Source organism: Fopius arisanus, unplaced genomic scaffold (genome assembly GCF_000806365.1).
Source record: "Fopius arisanus strain USDA-PBARC FA_bdor unplaced genomic scaffold, ASM80636v1 scaffold00168, whole genome shotgun sequence".
NCBI classification, from domain to species: domain Eukaryota; kingdom Metazoa; phylum Arthropoda; class Insecta; order Hymenoptera; family Braconidae; genus Fopius; species Fopius arisanus.
In genome coordinates, this window is record NW_011887907.1 from 79,395 (window position 1) to 87,019 (window position 7,625).

The 7,625-nt window shown below is 34.9% G+C and overlaps 2 protein-coding genes across 5 annotated transcripts in view; both read left to right on the plus strand.

Annotated features, from left to right (window-relative positions):
- LOC105272389 (uncharacterized) overlaps positions 1-5,554 on the plus strand; it is a 38,904-nt gene extending 33,350 nt beyond the window's left edge. Inside the window, exons 6-7 of one of the 3 annotated variants that reach the window (XR_892750.1) lie at positions 4,372-4,494; positions 4,603-5,554. The gene's annotated coding sequence lies outside the window, so the exon portion shown is untranslated. Of the gene's footprint in view, positions 1-4,371; positions 4,583-4,602 lie in introns of those variants that run through there. The other 2 variants (XR_892749.1, XM_011314507.1) reach the window with 2 other exon arrangements.
- The window catches only part of jvl (javelin-like), a 99,364-nt gene that overhangs the window by 36,087 nt on the left and 55,652 nt on the right, over positions 1-7,625 (plus strand). The gene's annotated exons all lie outside the window — the stretch shown is intronic.

The following is a 7,625-nucleotide window of genomic DNA, read 5'->3' on the forward strand; positions in this document are numbered from 1 at the left end:
GCCTGGATAAGGATGAATGAGAAAGAACGAAACATGTGTGCTCTTGAATAATGTACTCGCGCTTGCCATTCAAACTGAAAAAAAGTTTACGGGGAAGAGTGAAAAAACTGGCAAGTATTTGACGTTACTCCATGGAACGTCATGAAAAATGGGAATACTGTAAAGAAATGCCCATAAAAATCTTTAAATCACATTTTCACATTTTCAAAAAAAAAACATACCAAGACTCCAATAATCCTTATCATGAAAGCAGAGATGGGTAAATGAAGTTCGCCTGAGTCGAAACTCGTAAGGCTGATTCCCTATTGGTCAACTCGAATCCAAAGTCAAAATTCAAATTCGGCGCGCGGAGTGCGCAGTAGATCTCGTAAATATTAAAAAAAAAATCTGTAACTCCTCTTACTTCGTTTCATCCCTTTATATTATACCATCCCACTACATACGCATTGTTCTCAAAATTGTCATCGCCATCTCTTTCGTCACTGCGCAAAGCTAAATTATCTTTAGTTTTTCTTTTTGTAAATGTTTTACATATTTACTCTTATTAACAGTTATTGTACATAAATATGGAAATACTTGGCTGATGACTCGGGCGATGGCCAGTTGCAAGTACTTGCAAAAATTTGCAACGAATTCCGTTAAAAATATAAATAAAAAATAGTGCAAGTTTTATTGCAGTCATTGCACGTTTTAGTGGAGCTTGTGAAAAAACAAAATTTTAATATGAAATGCCTTCCAAGAAATGAATCCCACACTCTAGAAATGGATTCTTCTTGTTTAGGTAAGAAACTAGTTTTGAAAATGGGAAATTACTGCGCCTAAGTGTTTGTCCAATTTTTTTTTTACAAACTTTTGAAAAATGTGAATCTTACTTTTCATGAATTTTGACAATACTGCTGTACGCAGAATTTTTAATAATAATTAGTAATAATACCGCAAAACACTGGGGAAATTTTAATTCGATGGAAATTGTTGCGTGCGCAGATGGATCAGCTGCGCTCCAACGGTTCTAGGAAAAGACGTGCGCGCGAAATACAAAACTTTAATGAATAAATTCACAGATGGCCCCGATTAACGTTTATTTTTTTTCAGAACTCAATAAATAATATAAATATTCATTAAACCTACCATTCACAGATTACAACATATCCAATTAATTCGAGAGTGAACTTAAGTGACCTATGACAATTATTCTTTGTCCTGTTGTTGCAAAAAAATAATATTTTTTTCTACACATTTCTTTTGAATTGAGGGCCACAACTTTATTGTCAATTTTTTCTTCGAAAAACTTAGAATCACAACAAAATATCGACGATAAAATATCAGTGACAAAAAAATATTCGTCAGAACATTGAAAACCAAAATTTACGAAGAAACATCTAAAATATTAAAATAAAAAATTGACACATAATTCAAACGTAATGACTAATTTCTCATACATGAAATTAATTTTAAATATAAATAGAGTTAGAATAATCAGTAATTATTTGTTTTCATTATGATTTTTTCTATTACTTTTGGACCTTACCTCGCCTAATAATTAGCCGCGCCCATTCCGTCATTCAATTGCTGAAGGTCAGCTCCGTGATTATCAAATAATTACCGAAAAATAAATAATAGATTTCGACATTACAAGATGCAAGACTGCTGAATCCATCGACTAAATAATTACGTATTTTTCCTTTGTCGAACAAAAGAAATCCCCTCTGATTGTTTTACTTCCACGAAGCCGGATGTTTACTGTTTCTCGATTATTCTTCCCCACCTTCATGATTCCCCCATCGTTTTCTTAAAGCATTACCATTCTTCTCGCGTGACCGAGTACCAAACAAAAAATCACTGTCCAAAGTATCTCCATTCCTCTCCCATTTCCCCTCTTTCTATCCCCTCCTTCCCAAGAAGAGAATTACACCAGCAAAACTCATAAACCCATTGTCCATAAAGAACCAATAAACTCAACCTCCATCTGTCCCACACTCATGGCAAACTTCAATAATATAAATTACCATGAATCAAGAGTCTTTAAATTATATTCAATTACTCAGTGCGAGGTTCAACCCGTTGCAATGAAATCTCAGGTGCTTTGCCATTATAAAATGAGTACGTATTTCCTTGATGCATGCAAAATCTTTTATATATTATTCATCTCAAAAAATAACGGTTACTTTTTACAATCCCTGCTGTGCACATTTGGTATTATTACCATGATTCACGTTTCGTTTTTCTCTGGTGAATCAAGTCGTGTGTTGTTGGTACTGTTAGTTGTAAATGACCACTGATACCTGAAAAAGCAAAACGTTGTACTTCATTTTATTGTGGTATTTTAAATAACAGGATGAGGGGAACAATTATTTTGAATATTTACACCAAACGTCTCGTCATGAACTGGCAATGAAAAATTTTCGTGGTCAAGTTTGTTTGAGAGTAAAAACTTTGACAGTTTATTGACAGTTTATCTGCACAAACAGTTTGTTACTACCAATGATTTGACTATAATCTGCATAAATTTCTAGCTATTGTTCTGATCATTGGTTTGAAAACATGCAACGGTAAACACTTGCTATCAATCATATTTCAAGATTAAGGCTGTCCGCAAGAATTCTCTTCGATATACTGACTACATGACACCTAGTGATCGAATGATTACGAAGTCGCGATAGATATTGCAAATAAAAATAGAAAAACATCAGTATTTTATTATGTACTCAAACAATTTGGTACTGCTGGCATTTAACCAGTCTGCATAAATTTTAGGCCATTGTTCTGACGGTTCATCCGTCAAAAACTCAATTTCCAACTGTAAACATTTACTATCAATCACGTTTTCTGATTTTAGCTTGTCCACAAGAATGTATGTTAATATATGGAATACATGACAGGTAGTTATGACCAAATGGTAAAAAATATGATGCTGACAGAAGTTGAGTAAAAACTTTGATATGCAAACAAGACGTTGAGACAAGTCATTTACTTTCAATCTTCATAATTTCTCCATTGCTCTTTCGCTGTTTCATAATTCAAAAACTTAATTAAAAAATAAAACTAAAAGTAAATTTAAAATTTTATGTCCCGTACGTTTCGATGATTGAATCTTGTACACAGAAATGCCAGTTAAGGATGCTCTTACAAAATAATTTTCAATAATTATTATATGTTTTTTGGGTTTTCTGAATTTTTTAAAAGATTCGAAAATGCGGGGAAATTGTTGCACAATCATGACATTTTGCAAATCATTAAGTGTATTTTTGTGCGTCAAACCGATCAACAATTTGTCGGACAACCAGAAAAACAATAATTTTGGTTTAAAGAGGCGGAATATTTTTAATAATTCATATTCATAGCTGTAGATTGTTATAACAAAGAAATGAGAAATCGTCTGACGAGTTAAATAACATAATGAGTGGAACAATCGCAAATAATAATTATTCAGATAGTGACATCAATAAATCATTAATGGCCCTTAAATTATTGATAAATATTGATATATCCTGTACCTGTAGACGATTTACCGAACGTCCTCCAAACAAAATCGTTTGTCAACCAAATTTTACTGAAAAATGGTAAACAAAAATTGAAATAATTATCGCAAATCCAATTTCTTCGATTAATCCCGTCTCAAAATTTCCTATTATTCAGTTGAGCCGTTTTCAGAAAATCGTGTTTTCAATTTAAAAAAAGTTTACAACTGGTTAATTTTTACGAACTGCCGGAGTAGCTTAATTCTAGATCATGCACTTGTAACTGCATCCTTGAAAGCTTCGATAAAATATTAGTACATGCAGAAAAGAATGTAGCGACAAGTGAGTGGGATCTAGGAAGTAACTCTTGTGGTGGTCGTGGATGGCATGATCTATCGAGGCTTCTCCCGGTTCGTTAGATGCCAGGGTAAATAGTGTTAGTGTGATACACAAACCTGACAGATTAGTTATTCTTTTTTCCAGACTTACCAACCAAACACCCACACAAGCACGGATGATTTAGCAGCATTACGAATCGGCTCGCTGGTCTAGCGAGACGTAGCCTCGAGCTCTTCCTTGGCTTCATTCCCTGGGTTTCCCCCTTTTGGGTGGGTGGAGGAGAAAACGTGTCAATTTTCATCCCACACCCTCTTTACGTAGACAATCCAGCCACCCTTCATTCCATCCACTTTGTGATTTTATTGCACACGTAAATTATGATGCACCACACTCAGGGATTATCTGTCTGGTTTATTATGTTACTAACTCAGAAACAAACACCGGTTTGTTGAATTATTCTGCGTTTTCCATTCGATTTTATCGCGAGGAAATGAGCAAGCAATTTTATAGAACTGTAATTGTCATGTACTTGATTTTCAAATTGCTAATGTTCATTTTATTCTCTCTGTTGCAGGTAAGACATTATTTCCACATCAAGCGTTCACCGTTGATCATTCTGCGATTAGAGATATTAATTTAGACAATCATGAGCGTTCGCGTTGATTGTCCGATGCTGAGAAGATGCTGATAGTTGAAGGTATCCATGATTCAATATGTTCCCTGCGTTCTGATCGATGAGATAAATTCTCCCCGACTCTCTAAAAATAACCCCAATAGCCGATGTAACTCCCTCTTTCTCCTCGAGGAGATCTACGTCTGGGATTCAGCTCGGAGTCACCAGCAAATCAGCCGAGGAACGAGTTCTACAACTAGACGACCTCCACAAGGCAAAATCCAATGGAATTGTGCTCGTTTGCATGCACATGCCACTGACCGTATGCTAAAATGAATTTACCAAGTAGCTGTTGGGCTACTGTAGTACTCCTCCATGCAGTAATCTTGGACCTCCTAATAAAGCCACTCGATCGACCATGCTTATTCTCTCTTTCATTCTCTCTCAGCCATCTGACTCCACTTTCTGATCGTTAGTGTTTATATCCAATTGAAGCCGAGTGCCTTCGTGCATTGACTTCTTTAGAGTCAAACACCATTACCATAAATGACAGTACGAGTCAAAGCCCAGTAAATCTCCAACGCACCCAATTTGGACTATCGACTTTACCTAATGTTGTTTGTGCGCCTCCAATGCAATTATCATCAATCTAGTTTCAGATCTTTAAATAGAATGTTCTTTACATTTTTTTTTTGTTCAATTTTAATGCAGGTCGATTGTTCTTGTGCGCTGATTGATTTTACACGATTCGTTTATTATTCAGAGATTGATTTATTTGGATCATTTGCACTTCGGTTGATATAAGGATCACTTTTTTAATAGTTAATACTCGTCGTTCCTTTTAAATGTTGTCTCTCATTAGCCGGAGATTTTTGTAATCAATCAAAGCGGATGCTCTTAAGAAAGCTGCGTCTTTGACTGAAATGCGCTAACATCAATTATCATTGGTTCATGGTTAACGAATTCGCAGTTAAAGTAAATGATTTGTTAAGCCGAACAAAGGCCTCCGATGAAACAGCGGAGTAGACGAGTGCGGTTATGTTTGTGGAAGAGCATGGGTCAAGGTGGAATAATATTTTATTTATTTTTTTTAAGACCGAAGACCACTGACAGGGATAATACAAAATAAACTAAGGAAATATAACAAGAGGTAAAAAAAGATGAAGTAAAAAAACAAACATTAAAAAAATTAAGAACCGTTTACGGTATTTCTTATTATGAAAGTAGAAATAGAAAAATGAAGTTCGCCGGAGTCGAAATATCTCGAAACGCGTAGGACTAATTCCTCATTGGTCAACTCAAACCGCCAAATTTGAATTCAGCGCACGGCGTGCGCAGTAGATCGCGTCCTTATTATAAAAATAGAAACAGAAAAATGAAGTTCGCCCGAGTCGAAATATCTCGAAACGCGTAGGACTAATTCCTGATTCGTCAACTCAAACCGCCAAATTTAAATTCGGCGCACGGGGTGCGCAGTAGATCGCGTCCTTATTATGAAAATAGAAACAGAAAAATGAAGTTCGCCCGAGTCGAAATATCTCGAAACGCGTAGGACTAATTCCTGATTCGTCAACTCAAACCGCCAAATTCAAATTCGGCGCACGGAGTGCGCAGTAGGTGTCGCATTAATCATAGGTTACAAATTTCATGGTTTTTTAGAGCACGCCGACAGAGTCAACAAAAATATCGACAGAATCACCAATTTCGACAAAATCATTAACTTTATCGCGTGTCTTTTTTGTAATCCAAATCTGTAGCAAAGGTCAACAGAAATCTATTTCTTATAATAATACATTATTATTTAATTTTTTAATAATATTAAATATTTAATAATAATAAATATATTATTATTAATTATATCCAAGTGCAGAGTGCAAAATGACCGGAAGGCTCGTTGTTCTTCCCGAACTTTCGAAGGGAACACCTACAACTACTAAATTAATATTAATAAATTAATAAATTAATTGTTCTATCAGTGTATAATAGCCTTCATAATCCCAAATTTATTATTATTATTTTTTGTTCATTTTATTTTTTACAACCGGCGGTAATGGCTGGCGTGCGGAAGGTGTGAGCTAGATGCTCGTTGATACCAATTTGTTGTTTTTTTAATTTCTCGGTTTCATTGTCGTGCGAAAGTCCAGTAAAAGAGACAACTGTACTTGACCAAAAAGTTTTCTCCTCAGGCAAGGTTTTTCCTTGGTACATAGTCGACTGCGGTACAGGGGGAGATGGGTGGAATAAGTAGTTGTAAAGACCTGCTAGGGAATGGGACTGAAGAAAATTTTAAGAATTTTTTTTCTTCGCAAACGTTCATTATTAATATTTTAAATATTTTAAATTGATCACAAATCAATCGGAATCACTACCGTAGAAGAAAGAAATGACTGTAGCCACGTAAATTGATTAATTAAAAAAAAATTCTCACGTTTCAGATCCATCCATTTATATTTATTTGAGCGACCAACTTTAGTGGGTGAAACCATTAATTTTTCATTATTCTCTTATTATATTTTTGTTTCCTTTAGATAACAATATTTATCTTTCGATTGAAAAACCATGCACGTTATGAAAATTTTATTTTCCGAGCCCTTAAATATCTAATATTTTTAATTTTTTTAATACCTAATATATTCCTTTGAGCTGAGCAAACGCCTCGAGAGTTTATGAGCTTTGTCTCGCTAAATAAAATTCAATGCCACTGCCCTGGAAATATTTCCAACATAATGCAGAATTTTTAGAGTGACATTTACATTTCGGAATAATGCGGTTCTTACTTCAAACACAACTTCCGACTCACTCCAATTTAACATGGACTCTGATCTACTCTAAATTTCCACCAGAATTAATTAACACAACCCGACTAACTAGACCGTCTCTTTGGGTTTTCTGGGTTTACTACCTGGAACATGATACAGAACTCATCAACCCACTCACCTACGTATCTGTCCTGCTTCCACCAGACTGGTCTGGGTCGTTTGATACAAGATGGTCATCACAAACAATTCAGAGGACAATTAACCTCTCTGGTATTCCAGAAATGTACAACTCGTTATAACTCCAATCTGATTTTCTTTTCACAACTGAATTGATCATCAACGTTAGGTCTTGGGGAATAAAATGCATCTCCACTGAGCGAAAAAAAGTTTTTTCAAAAATGCGCTGTATATATGAAATATAATTGTATATATATAAAGACAATAAAAACAAAAATT